Consider the following 15252-nt stretch of genomic DNA (forward strand, 5'->3'; position numbering starts at 1 on the left):
AGACTTGGGGAGTCAGCACAGTTAGGTAGGGGCAATGAGGCTGGACTGAAGAAGAGGGGTAGGGAGGAGATGAATGAGAACTCGCTTTTGAAAAAGTAAAAAGTAAAATTTTTTTACTTTTACTTTTTCAGAAACTCACTTTTCAACTTATTTTTTTACATCAAATTCTGTATTTCTGTTAAAAAAATAGAAAATAGAAGTACCAAATGGAGTGCATGATTTGGTTTGATATAGAAAAAAATATCAAAAATATAACCTGCACCTAGATTATTAAAAATCGGTATAGCTAGGTTTGCAGAAGATTTACTGGTGATGATGCTCGGCCCTTCTTGTGGCCAGTTCTATTAAATTCATTAATCACATTCTATCATGCGGCATATAGTTGGGGCATAAAATTTTTTGTTATCGGTATGTGCATCCCCAATTCACTTGTGCCACATGGCATACGATGGGTGCACATAAGTTTTTTCATTTAGTTTGCACATTATAAGTGTCCATGGAGTTCTTAACTGCCTGAATGATTTTACACTTCTTAGCTGAATTATTTTTCTCATATAATATTCTACAGGTTGAGATTAAGAAGCAAGCCTAGTTAGTGATGACTTATATGCTCTCACTCATTGCTTTCAAGCCGAAATCCTCAAATCGTTTTGTTCTTGGGAAATATGATTAAGCACTTCATGCTCTATCTTGCTCCTACCCGGTTGGAAAGAAGAATGGAGAAGCTGACTTGAAATAATGCTGTGCTTTTCATTTCCTTTTTTTTGTTAAAAGTAGCATTCATATAGTTCTCATATGAGTACAGCCTGCCAAATCAAAAGAAAAAAGATAATACAGAGGGTAGGTCATACATATCTCTGAACCTGGTCCAAATCAATCCACCTGAATGCTGGGCCACAAAGGAGGCAACCCAGTCTGCCGTACTGTTTGCTTCCCGATAAACGTGTGCTACCTGGAAGAAACCTGTCTCCCTGCCTCCCTGGAAGAAACGTGTGCTTCCTTGGTGTTATTTATCTAAAGATATTGCATAAGTAGAGCTACATGCAGCCAAAGTTGTAGTAATATAATTGCATGCATGCTCCCGCAGTTGTCCTCAATGGCCATAACATATTTTTCACTATCAAAAAATAAATGACCATAACATATTTTGCTCTGAGACGTGGAACAAGTAGCACTACAATAGCATTTAGGTTGTTCTACAAAAGATTAGTAACATGTGAATTTACATCGAAAAATGAGATGCTGTAAGAAGTAGGCTTGTAAAGGGTCTAATAATTTGTAATGAAACCAAGGACATTTTTGTGATGGATATCCTACGAGCATAGAAAATTAGGTGGGATATCCTACTAACGATGCATTGCCTCATCGCTTAAATTAGAGGGAGGGAGGGGGGGAGGATCTCCAACAAAGGAATTGAACAATGTGTGCTTCATGATTTTGCATAAGCTTAATTAGATCTCTGCCTAGTTCACAAGATGTCTGGGTGTCAGAAGGTGAGAGGATTATAATCAAATTTTACCGGTACAAATTCATGACCTAATCTTCTCCAAATACTAGTTTGTCCTCTCCCCAATCATGTACCATGGTTACAAGTTTCAAAGGCTCTAGGCATGTTTGATGCGATTAATTTTGGCTCCACCAAATCCTCGCCCTATTAGGAGAAGTTCTTCCATCAACGACCTGCAATTTTGAATTACCCTAAAACACCACTACTCTATCTTAAAATAGGTCTCTTCATAACTTGTATTGCTTCAATCCATTCCATAATCAATTTTAGACATGGGTTTGCTTGAACACCAAGCATTTGATCAGATGATATCATCCCTTGCCACTTGAGCAAGAGGATAGGGGTTCGACTTCGGTTGGAGTCAGCATCCCAAGGTTGGGTTCGACTTCGGTTGGAGTCAACATCCCAAGCTACATGAAGGTTAGGGATTAGTCCCTTCTAAATTTGAGAGAGAGAGAGAGAGATATGGATGTGGCAAGCATTTTTCTCATTACTCATATGAACACTGTATGTTGGCTGTAGCAAAAAAAAAAAAAAAAAACACTGTATGTTGGCAAAAATGTAAACATGTTTGCGATTGCATTTATAGTCCAATTAAACACTATTAAGATTCAAGGGTTTTGTTAGAATTAGAGAGGTAGATTCCCTGGTCCACTTTTTAAGTCTAATATAGATGCTTGTTGGGCAACCCTAGATCTCAACCAAATGGCATTAGTATAGGGATGGGTCCAATGGCCACCTGATCTCCAATGCTCGATTAAATTATTGCACCTCGTATGGTGCCATTTGGCTTATCATCTAAATTTCAGTTCAAACCTTACCTTTAAGACTATGGTATCATGCTCATAATATAATATGCTTTATAACGGCTATGTCGCTGTTAGCAAGTCCTAAAATGAATGCTACTTGTGGCCCCATAAAACGGGACGGTACAAAAGCCCCACCGCAGGATGTTATTCAAAGTATATTTTGTCTCAAAGCTTTGGGAGCCTGCTGTGTTTCTTGGCTCAATTATTTCACATCACATCACAATATACATTAGAAAAGGACATAGTTAGGCGATGAAAGCAATCGATACAATAAGGGAGCATGCGAAAGAGATTTTTCTGTTAATTAGAAGATCAAAAGATGATAAACAAAAAATGCTGTAGGTCACCTTTGAATGCTTTGCTCTTTGATCACGAGCAATATTGCCATTCTGGTCATCACTACACCTAGGGTGCATTTAGTTCCCGATCAGAATCGGAATCAGAATGAATTGGAATAAGAATCGGAACGGTCGTATCTTTCAACTTATTTGGTTCATGACTGAAATCAAAATAGGAGTTGAAATGATATTTGAATACTAGGGAAGAGTCTTTTATTTCCATTCCAATTTCAGAGCCCAACTCTATCTAACCAAACATGTTCTTAAAATATTAAGAAATATGACTCCTAATTTATACTTGTTATTATTAGGAGAGCCAATTATTCTAGATGCAACAGCTAGTAATTTTGCATCAAAGTCCAGATTTAGACATGATTTTAATTAAATAAAGAATTAATATTGCGGAAGATAAACCACTAGCTCTTAATTTGCAAGTATTGTAGGAAATTTGCCCTTGGAAATATATGTATTTAAGAAAATTAGTAAAAAGCACAACACCTATCATTATGACACTATCATCGAAAAGACAAACAAATGACCTATTAAATTATCTATTTTATATTCCTAGTTAGCAAATTAAGCTCCACCAACTGGGTGCACCTCTCTTGGGATAAAGGAGTGCCTATATCCAAATCTTGAATGGAAATATTTCAGCTATGTAATATGGATAATCTTGCTGTATTTCTTTAGTCACTCCAATCACTTTTTTTTCAAAAGAATATTACTTTACCCCTTTATCACTTAAGATATCATTGGCTGCAAGGAAATCTTCAAAAAGAAAAAAAATAAATTTACTTTATACGTGAAAATAAATTCTAAAATATAGTGATAAAACTTTCTAAATTTGTTAGTTTTTTCAGGAAGTATGTTTTATACATAATTTTTCTTGCGACCAAACATAACCTTACTATTTTATTTCTATCAGATGGATACTCATTTTTTTTTTAAACCATCTCTCATCTTGATAAAAATTTAGAATGTATAATTGATTGTAGCTCTTGTCAAAGCAACTAGATATTTGACAATGACCATTTTTGGATAATATGATAGGGACATGCCTTGCAATTAAATCATGATGTTAGGTACATTCCTTATTATATCACAAATATGTTGTATGCATGCACATCAAGATGCATTGATGAAACTATCATCAAATATGCTGCATAAAGAAACAAACTAAAATGGAAAGCTAGAATGCTAGATTATGGTTGGAGGATACAAAGCAACATTATTATGTTGAGGAAAACAAAAGGTCCTTATAACATGATATTTGCAATATACCTGTATTTGAATATCAAGAAAAATATCATTGTAGGCAAACGATCCACAACTTTCAATTTGCTCCATCCCCTATTCGCATGATTCACAAATGCATTCATTATTTTCAATCTTCACACATCCCTAGAGTTTATCCTTTTCTAAATAATCTCCAGAAGGAGAATGATGAAAGAAAGTTTGTCATCTAGTAAAATGAAAAAATATATTCAAAAAATCCCCTTATTTATAGATATATTGAATCTCTTCATGATCGCCGTCCATTTAATAGAATAATTTATCACTTCAATATATATAAACTTGTTTACAATAACTTTAATCTTTCTATTCTAGTAAAGTGGTATTTCTTATCAAAAATAGGTTGAAGCAATATTCTAAATGAAGGCTTGCTCTAGTAGTCACACCTCTTTACTTAGCAACTAAAGATTTTATATTTGAATCCTGGTTGGTGTACCTCTATTATTTACGCCAAAATAATCATAATGTGGATGGGCATTTCTCATTTCCTCTCAAAACAATCTAAAAAATGATCTAAAAAAAGCAAGTTTGGAATTAATTAATTTCAAGGCAATGCAGAAATTGCCCAAACTCGATGAAGCTCAGCTTGATAGGGCTCCAATATATTTATATTATATATTGTACATTATATAGATAATGGGTCATTAAATTAAGGATTCAATTAGCATCTTTATTTATTTTTTGAATCAATTAATTGTAATACATACTTGAATCAAGCATGAAATCAAGCTATAGTTCAAGAATAATTTAAGCTTCATCAAAACTTGAATTGATTTCAACTCACTTCCAGCTTCAAGATTATTAAGCTACTCAGTTAGACTCATGTTCGATTATATCCAAAAGTAAGCTTAAATTGAGCACAAAATAATAGTAATCTTAACTCAAAATTTAAGATAAAAAATAAATTTCAAGCTGTTTGATCAGACCCAAGTCTTGATGAAGCTCGTGGGTCAATTACACCCTCCATGTCCCACATCCCCCTATCTCCACAAAAATGAAAAGCTGAATGATTTATTTAATTGCATCTTCATTAAATGCATGGAATATATTTTTAGAGAAATTTTAGGGACATTTTTTTTGAGAATTAATATTTTATTTTCATAGAAGAAACTTGACCTCTACTTTCCATCGATTGCTAAAACAAATCTAGTCCATCAAATGTAGCCTCCAATATAGGCTAATTCATTTTAAATCTTAAACTTTAATTGTTCAAATATAGCAAATCTATTTATACTCTAATCTTACCTACAATTAATATAAGGCCTTTTCAAGTCATCTAGTTAGCCTTCCTAAATATCCTTTCCCTCCATTCTCACTCACTTCTTCCCCATTAAATATCCATCCATTTTTCAGGAGAAGGAAAAGATAATAATATATATATATATATTTTTAGGAGGACGAGAACTTAGGATACTTGTAGCAAGAAATCTTGTTGAACATAAAATAACTAGCTTATATTATTTGTCCTCTTTATAAAATTACTTTGAACATATATTTTATATGTTACGTATGGAGTATCTTTTTTTTTTTTTTTTTCAATAAGAGACTTCTAGTCAACCCAAAAATAATCCTTTGACAGTTATGGCAGGGTATGAAAACCAATTGTTATAACCTAATTTTATTTAAAGGACAAGAATATTGACATCTGAAACTTTTTCCAGAGAAGACCTATATCTAAACTTAAATAAAATGTATCCAATATATATGTATGTTAGTATGTATATGTGCGTATATATGTATACATATATGCACGTATTACATTGACATGCCAAGGAAGGCACTAAAACAAAATATAATTAAGGATAGAATCTACCATAGGTGATCTGTAATGGTTAAAAAAAATATTAAGCTTGATTCTTTTACAATACAATTTGGCACAATATTTAGGACAGGCATGATTACCATGCATTTTATAGCTAGCCAAGTGCCTTTTTAGCAGGTTCAGATACCAGAAGAAGAAGAGTTGGATAATTTAACAGCTAAATTCTATTTCAAGCAATCAATCCATGTAGCCTTGGAGCAGCCATGCGCAGTCGAGAGGCCAGATGGTGAGGATGGCCAGAATACATAGAAAACTCGGCATGTGTAGTCCTCACATGGGAAAAAGCTACGGATAAACAATTAAAAGGTGAAAAGAGAGTAGAATATGGCCCTTATGTACTGTGATTCGCGGGTAAGGTCGGCACAGAGAATCCCAGTTAAATCCAAGCACTCCGGACAAAACCCAGTCCAAAAGACACAGAGAGAAAGAAACAAAAGCGAGAAAGAATTCCAATTTCCTTTGGAGAGAGGGAGAGAGAGAGAGAGAGAGAGAGAGAGAGAGGGAGGAAAGCTCTCACTTTTCCTCCTCCTCCAAAGCCAAAATATATCTCTTTTATTCTTCCCCTTTAAAGGGAAACCCACCGAGCCAGCCTAAAGCTAGCAAGAGCTCCACTCTACTTGGTTTGGAGGGCAGTTGTTTTCTTGATACTCGGGGTCGGGTGGTGGGCGGTGAGTTTAAAGCGCCCGGGGTGTCTCTCTTTAACGTGTCCTTGGGAATATCTTTTCAGAGGGTATGAGGTGGGGTTTGAAATGAAATTCCTCTCCTCACGCCTATAAGTTCTCCATCACCACCTCAATCCTTGTCCTCCCTCCCCACCCCTCTCTCTCTCTCTCCGTGTCTTTGTGTGTGTGTGTGTGTGTGTGTGGGTGGGTGACAAGGTGTTGTAGGGTTTAGGAAGAAGTGGGGTTGGGTTGGCTGAGAAAAATGGGAAGGTAGAAGAGGTGAGATGAGTTGTGCCTGGCTCCCTGTATGCCACTGGCTTGGAAACTAATCTACCAATAGATTAGCTACGGCGGGTGGCGTGCGAGGAGCCAAGCATACTCTCGCTCTCTCTCTCTCTCTCTCTCTCTCTCTCTCTTCTCTCTCTCTAAGTTTCTTGTTTTACATCTTATGTGTTTCTTAGAATGCTTAAAGATCGGTTGAACTGGATATGGTGGATCTTTTTATGATGCTTTTTTTGTTCTTTTTTGAGGATAACCAATCTTTGTATGGTGTTTTGCAGCTTTAGAAGTGATATGGCTTCCACAGCTTATCAAAGCAGAAGAAGAAAAGGTTTTGGCTACAAGAATCTTTCCCTTCTTGTTCTTCTATTCTGTAGAGGATCTATGTGTCCATGCTTGTGATTTTAGCTGAAGGAAAATGATATTATCATTTACTTTCACTTGATGGGATATGAATTTTGAGTACAGTGACCCATACATTAAGATATCGATGTAGAGATGGGAGGCTTGATTGGTGCAATACATCATTGCCTAATATTCTTTTGGTATGTTGGTTTTTACATGCATCCCATACAACATCTCTATGAGCTAGCGAAGGTCGATTTCAACCAAATAAATGAAAAAAGGGTCTAAGTTTCTTGATATGTGCTTGCCATGTGGCTAATGATGCACCAATAATGATGTTTTATGGAAAATGATATCATAGATTTTAGCTTCCTTTTGTTTCTCAGTTTATAGATCATGGAAGCATTCGTTTTTGTTAATTATAAAGAAAATCAGGAGGAAATCTTTCTCCTTCTCGATTTCTTTCATGACCATGACTCATTCATCGACAGGTTTTTGTGTTTCGTTCAACTTCTCGGTGACTGAAGGTTGATGGTTCATCACTTCTCAAAAAATAATTAACTAGGTTTATTGAGAATGCTTACCTCTTGGTTCATAGATCAGACAAGTATTCTTACATGGTTTTTTTTTTCTTTTCACAAAGAAAATAAGGTGGAAATCCCTCTCCTCCATTCTTAATTTCCTCGACAGATGGAACCATTCAAAGATGGTTTTGATATCTTTTATGAAAATTATCAGAGCGGAAATTGTAGTGATTTATTCATGACATCGATGTGATCTTTGTACAACAACTGGAATCTCTTAAAGCTTGGGACAAGACAGAATGAAAAAATGGAAACAATAACCAAAAAAAATTCGATAATCATGGGAAAAATATAACATATACAAAATAAAACAATGGGATATATCCAGGATTTTGGGAATTGATTTGGAAACATATCGAAAAAGAAGTGAGTAAGAAATTCATACAAACTAGGATATATGGAAGATTTCTATTGGTTGTGCAACTTAGCTTCGCATCTAATACATTGGGTGATTGGTTTTATATAAACAGTGAATTTTACTAAGATTTTTGTTTAGCCTTTTCTAGCCTGCATTGTAGAGTATACAAAACATTGATTGCTGTGACATGATATTCCTAATATAAAACACATGCTATTCTTTTTTTTTTTATGATGGAGAACGCTATCCTTGAGCCACCATCTCATTGTACATTCTAACATTCTAACTCTGTGATCACTCCCTAAAAACTCCAAATCACAACTTGATACCACTGTTCTCATTTTGTTTGGACCACCATGTGCCTCTTTGCAACTAGTCTACAAAATGGAGTCAGGAATTCTGAAACCATAGTTGTCACCGAAAAATTCAGTGGCACATTACCATATCTCTATCTACCACTAGATCTTCTTCTTCTCATTCAACACTAGTTCCTCCTGGCACTGTGGCATGGTCTCCCTTACTACTTAATAGGGTGTTTGTGTGTGTGTGTGTGTTTTTTCTGAAAAATTGTGTGGCTATCAGAAAGAGAACATGTCTACGGGGACCCACTAAATGAGCAGGCTCCCATTTGAGCCTGGCAAGCTGCATTTTGTTGTTTTGCTCCCGAACCGAGACGTAAAGAATTCTATCTCCGGGGAAGGGTGTCAGCTTTCTATTTTTCCAAGGTTTGATAGGATGGTGTCTTCCACAGCCACAAGTCTCTCATATGCGTCTCCATGGCGGTGTGAAGACTGAAGAGTATACTGAGCTCGTGACTCTTTTGCACGGCTGCATGCTCCCACCTGCGTTACTCCCACCCTACCCTTCTCCTGATGCTCTAATGATGCATTTGAGGTGCAGATTCTAAAATAGCGGCAGCTAGAGGAAGTTCAATTTTAACATCTCAGTCTATAAAGCAGAGTTGAGGATAGCTTGAGTTGGCCTTGACCATACTCGGCGTATATTGAGAACCAGTACCACTTTGTTGGAAGATGACTCGGCCACAGTAGCTGGATTTAGCGGCATGCGAGAGAGGTACGGATCTATCTCCTGCTTCGGGACATCTGGAGTTTAGCGAGAGGATGTGTTTTCTTTTGGGCAAAACACATCTATAGGAAAGTGAACAGTGTAGCGGATTGGATGGCTTCCTTTGTGGTGGATCGCTCCAGTGGAGTTCTCTGAACCGATGAGGCGCAGTTGCTAAGGATCTTTCGAGACTTATTGTTTTCTGACTTTTTTGAATGTATTCGTATTAGAGATGTATGAATCGCCTAATGTAGCAAAAAAAAAAAAAAGATTAATCAACAAATTGCTTACATGCTAATGATGGATTATATTGTGAGGATTGTACATGAATCAAGAAAAATTTTCCTAGTTCTTTTGTGTGGCCTGGGGGGATTGTTCTCAACTTGTTGTGCTAGGTTGGGAGCAGTTTTTCCTCACCATCTTGGAGTTAGCTTTTGCGATCATTGCCAATTATCGTTCAATTAACATGCATGGAGAGTTTGCTTATCATTTTTTTTACATGTGTTTTTTTTTCCGATAGCATTTTATAATTATCTAGATCCAGATTTATGGGAATGCACCACTTAATAGTCGAATCTTGTTAAATATAAGAATGCGACCATCAGGGCAAGCTCTAGTTCACTATATGAAAATTTCTCTATGAGTCTAGTATCTGCCAGTATTATCCTTGCAACTTATCTCGTCTGCTCATTCTTTTACAACTAAACATAAATTAAACACAATTTATGGATCAAATCTGGCAGCTAGATGCGAATAGTTTGTCAGCACAGTCCAATTAAATCAAGCAAAGGTTAATACAATTCGGTGACAGATGAAGAGGCTCGTCATATTTTTGCATGGTTCTATGTGATCCGCGAGCAGAAATTGTTCAAGGGTAGACTAGCGCTAATTTAAGCCAAGTATATATAGCTAGTTTGTATCTTGTGATAGATTATGAGCTCTTTTCCCAAGTTCATCGTCACACCTGAAAAGAGGAAAAGAGACCTTATGACCTCACAAATTCTCTCTGTCTTTCTCTCCAGACGCCCCAAATCCGGGACATTAAAGGGCCATGCTACTAAGGATACAACCCATGATAACATAAAGCCAAACATTTTATTTAACTTCCAAATTCATTTTAAACAAAATATAATAAATACAAGTTCAATTTCATTATCCATTAAATGTAACCACTACTTCTTCAGAGCATCTAAATTCGAACATAAATACTAAACTCATAATCCTTAATATACAGAAAATCATTAACTATAAATTCATAGTTAATTTAACATATTAAATTTTTTCTATAAAATCATCAAACTTGCTAGCGCGAACTCCAAGCTTGGACCATCCTTCGTTCCTATCGACTCTATTCCTCTAAATAGAAAAAAATAAAAATAAAGATATGTGAGGGACATGGCACAGTAAGTAAACCTTTCAGTACCTTACCGGATCAAGTATAAGTTTTTTCATTTCAATGCATCATTTAAGAAAAATAACAGATATTACAAAATAAAGCATTTCATAATACAACATATTAAAACAAGTCGTAAAGCAAATCATCCATCTTTCATAAATATAGTTCCAAGTTTATATTGTAAATAAATTCATAAATCATTCTTCATATTATTTAACCCTATCATGAATCAAAATATTGCTCACAAATATTCGTGCTATGGTCACTATAACCCATGGTAGGGCCATCTTCGTTATCAACAAGATATCATAGTTTGTATTCGTTACCAACTTTAACCTATTGGTAGATGATCGTTTTTGTTGGATGCTAGCTTCAAGACGTCGATTTTTTCAATTCTAAGGATCATACATAGCTATCTGAGAGCCTTTAGAAATTACTTGTATCTTTTTCTTAAAACATGTACATAAATAGATGAAAAATACTAAATGACATGATCAGATTCATATTTAATAACAAAGCTATTTTTATTAAAACATTCATGCAACTATTTTTCATAATAAAGTCTGATTTTCATAACCCATATGCTGATCCATAATTTTTAAAAAATATGACATTTCCACGAGAAATCTTATGCAGAAAAAATATGATAATTTGAAAGATAATGAGGAGTATAAGATCTACTTCTTTTGTTATTAGACTGTCAGACTTCGCTGGGCCACTTCACTAGACCTATTTGAAATATTAAAGTGAAATTAATTTCTAATTGATGACTTTAATAAAATAATATGACAAGACTTGATCGGACGTACGGTGGTTTTAGATAGTTTAAGTTTAAACAATTCTCTCAATGAATAAGACTCAATCAGGGCCAAGATTAATCCACAAGGTTCATCAATGAGGATTTTAGGGATGTTCAATATGGCTGGGGTGATTGATCCAGCAGACGGCCCAGACACCAAGATAATTCAAAGCCTCTTTCTAGGGGTCAACTCGGATTCATAGATTAGATCGATAGGGCTCGACACCGGGTTCCATAGATCTTTTAGAGAGAAAAGTAAAAAGAGAAAGAGAGAGAGAGGAGAGAGGAGAGAGAAAGAAGAGAGACTCTCTTCTTTCCCAAAATAGGGGAGAGCCGATCTCTTCCTCTCTTCTTAGATCAGATGGTGGCGGCCACCAAGGTGGCACAACCCCAGCGACGACGGCCGGCGACTGTGGTTAGCCGAAGAAGAGAAGGAGAAAAAGAAATCATCACGATCAACCCCTTAATCAACCTTTACCATGGTTGTTTTCCTCACCCACAAGCACAAGATCACAAAGGTCCTAGACAGCGGTGAAGCTCGGCCAAACTTGGCGGCCAGCAATGACGAACTTGGAAGAAGGGAGCCGAAACAGGATGCCCTTATTTCGAAAGGTATTCTGATGATTTGCTGGCTCAAATCCAAGAGAATGAAGGCCAAAACACCAAGGAAGAAAGAGGAGGAGATAAAGAATTCATACCTCGATCCGGCGAAGCTTTTCGATAGCTCTTTCTGATGATGAATCAAGAAGGCTCGGAGAAGGATCGTCGAGATTAGTAGCGATTCTCGGAGAATTGAGGATAGCTTTCGACGAAGGAGAAGAAGGCCTTAAATAGATGAATCTCCGGTGTTGGGATTACCTTAAGACTTCTAGAGTCCAACGATATCAGAGAAGGAAGAAGACTCCGATCGGGAGTCTTCTCCTCCATCCATCACGTGGAATAGGCACGCTCGGTCCTTAATGGGCCCTGGTCATTTCGAGCCGGTCCACATGCCCACAGGCTGGGCTGCAACGCGACATCAGCTTGGGCTTGACCTCTTCGGGCTGGCCAATAGGCCTAAATTTATATGTGGGCCGGTCAATGAACCGGGCCCACACACACTCTCTCTCTATATATATACACATGCACGTATATATTAAGTTCTTATATTGCGACTTATTCATTTTTGGGTAGCATTAGTTTGGAGGAATTCGACTCTGAAATGAGAATAGAATTAAGTGACTTCTATTTCAACCATTTGGTTGGAGAAAGTCCTATTCTCATTCCGATTTTAGAGGGAATGAGAATGCTTCAATCTCCCAAGACTCAATTCCAACTCTTTTCTAGTATTCAAATTTTATTCTGATTTCTATTTCGATTCCAGTCATGAACCACATGCTTTGGAGAATATGGCTATTCTGATTTTCATTCCAATATATTTCGCTTCCGATTCTGATTGTGAACCAAATGCACCCTTTATGTAAGCTAAGATATTCATTGTGAAAGTCTACAGGCTCTAAAAATGGCACTCATTTTCTAAATAAATATATCAAATGTTTTTTTAAAATGTCCATTTCTCCATGTCAGCACAAGGGCGTGCTTCCAATTTTGACAAGTAAAATCTACGACTACTTCATTATTGTTGTTGTTGTTAGCCTTAATTAATTTTTGTAAAGAATCTCAAGCTACTTGATAACGGATGGCCCTGTACCAATTGCATATGTGATAGAGCTAAGCTTGATTAAGTCTAAGTTTGATAAAGCTTGGTTTGAAATTAAAAATTGAGATCAAGCTTCTATCATTAGTTATAGGATAGAGCAAAAGTCAATCTTAGGATATATTTGGTTACGAAATCAGAATCGGAATTGAAATAAATTAGAATAGAAATTGGAATGGCCATATTCCTTGATGCGTATGGTTTATGACTGGAATCGGAATCGGAATCAGAACAGAATTTAAATACTAAGGGAGAGTTTGGATAATGAGGGCATTCCTATTTTTCTTTGGAAACAGAATGGAAATAGGACTCCCCTAACCAAAGGGTTGTGATGGAAGTTACTTATTCCAATTCCCATTCGAGAGCCTAACTCTTTCCAACTAAATATGCTCTTGGTTTTAAACCAAGCCAAACTTGAACATTCTATTGGCTGACAATCTTTATAAAGCTGTATCAAAGTTTGAGTTTAGCTTAAGTTCGAGCTTGATCTGAGCTCAATTCCGATTTCCTTCGAGCTTGATTCAATGGTTGACTACATTTTAACTAAACTAAATGTTGTATCAGATCCAACAATTGATATTTAACTAATCTATGTTGCAATATAACATATACATTACCGGTTTCAAGCATTACAAGGCTGAGATTGATTGAGTTGTTTTTTTTTCAGACTTGGCTTGAAATTAGTTTCAAGCCTATGATGGAAACCTATAATTCAGAAGACTTACACTTAAATTGAGCCTGTTTTGGGCTTCGGAATGATGTCGAGCCGTTTGGACTAATTTGACAGTCCTCCACCTCCCAGCACCCAAAGCCTCAGGCCTCAGCCAAATCTGAGCCATCCAGATGTTCAATCACCAATCGTAAAGCAGCATCACTGCCGCCCAAGCATTCACAATTGGACGTGCTATGTGCTTAGAAGAAGCGAGGAAGGATATTAGAAACCAAGATTATTAATGACCCACAAAGGCTCTGAGCCTTTGGATGCCATTTTACTGGCCCATGGGAATATATTTTTATTATTTCGACCAATTTTATTAAAATTTAACAAATACTTAATAGGGCTTGAAGCTTGTCCTTTCGAGATCTGAAACCTTGGTGGTTGATTGATATCAAAGTTAACTTCAGCTAATATATGGGGACTGAGACATCTATTTCTTGGTCACTATAGTAAACTTCAGATTAACCACTTTTTTAGCTATTGAATTTATTTTGTCTTTCTGATTTATGTAAGTCGAGTTTGGTTAAGTATACTTTATGATAACTAAGATCTTGCTTGGAGAAAATTTGACCAATTGAAAGGGTGTCTCTATATTCTTCGAGTAGCCATCAACAACAACAAAAACAATAACTAGAAGAAGATGGATTTGGCTGGGTATCTATGTTCTTGGATTTGGTTAGGGCTTTATGGACTATGTCGAGCACCAAAAATCAATATTGTTGAATGTCTCCCTTTTTTCCTAAGAAGTCAAAATTATTGAAACTCCTTAAGAATCCAAGCTTTTAAAAAAATCATAGGACCACATTCTATGGGCTATAACCCAAAAAACCGCTTAGAGTAGGTTTTCCCATCATCACCATCATTGTTTGATGGTAAGAGAATGTATATAGAGTCGATAAATAGAAACTTTAGAGAATTGTGAAGTGGAATATGAACTTGTGTTACATTATAGAAATATATGCATGGTTAGAGGAAAAAGATTAAGTACAAATTATAATTTTTAAATCTACTATACAAGCCAATATATATCAGTCGAACTTAACCAAATTATGTAGTTCCTACGTAAGAGGGAAAAAATATAGTTTCGCCAACTTCAAAATCTAACTCTATAAATATGCCTATTTAACCTCATTGACATGTTACGAAACGTTTGGCCCAGACTCAATATTGATAAGCTTTGCTCTTCAAGTTGTTACTAGGAAAGAAAATATTGCTATATTAAAAATACTATTAACACTTCATAATGTCTATGCGAATAATGCTCAAATATATATAAAAGAAAGGAACCATAGAAACTAAATGAACAAAATACTGATCTATAAAACAAAAATTATAAGAACATAAATTTTACTGTGATATAAAGACATTTTCTTTGACTCTTACAATCATTGCGATGGTATTTCATATAGATCATTTTAACTTTATATAATACTTTATGAATCATATATAAAAAAAATCCTAGGAAAAAATTAGTCCACTTGAGTTGTTACACTAATAGGCAACGGTTACAATGTCACTTCTTGAATATAATAGACTTATTTCCACTGTTAAAAGGACAGGATATGTTTAATCTTCCATTGT

The 15252-nt window shown here is 35.8% G+C and overlaps 1 long non-coding RNA gene across 1 annotated transcript; it reads left to right on the top strand.

Moving 5' to 3' along the window:
- The first annotated feature begins 6345 nt into the window (after window positions 1-6345).
- Window positions 6346-9357, top strand: LOC120104055 (uncharacterized). Its single transcript, XR_005506476.2, has 2 exons — window positions 6346-6710; window positions 6992-9357. It is a non-coding gene; the product is annotated as an uncharacterized LOC120104055 (long non-coding RNA).
- Window positions 9358-15252: the final 5895 nt, after the last annotated feature.

This window comes from Phoenix dactylifera, chromosome 1 (genome assembly GCF_051530095.1).
Source record: "Phoenix dactylifera cultivar Ajwa chromosome 1, Ajwa_hap1_PhDact_Kaust_v1.1, whole genome shotgun sequence".
Classification (NCBI taxonomy): domain Eukaryota; kingdom Viridiplantae; phylum Streptophyta; class Magnoliopsida; order Arecales; family Arecaceae; genus Phoenix; species Phoenix dactylifera.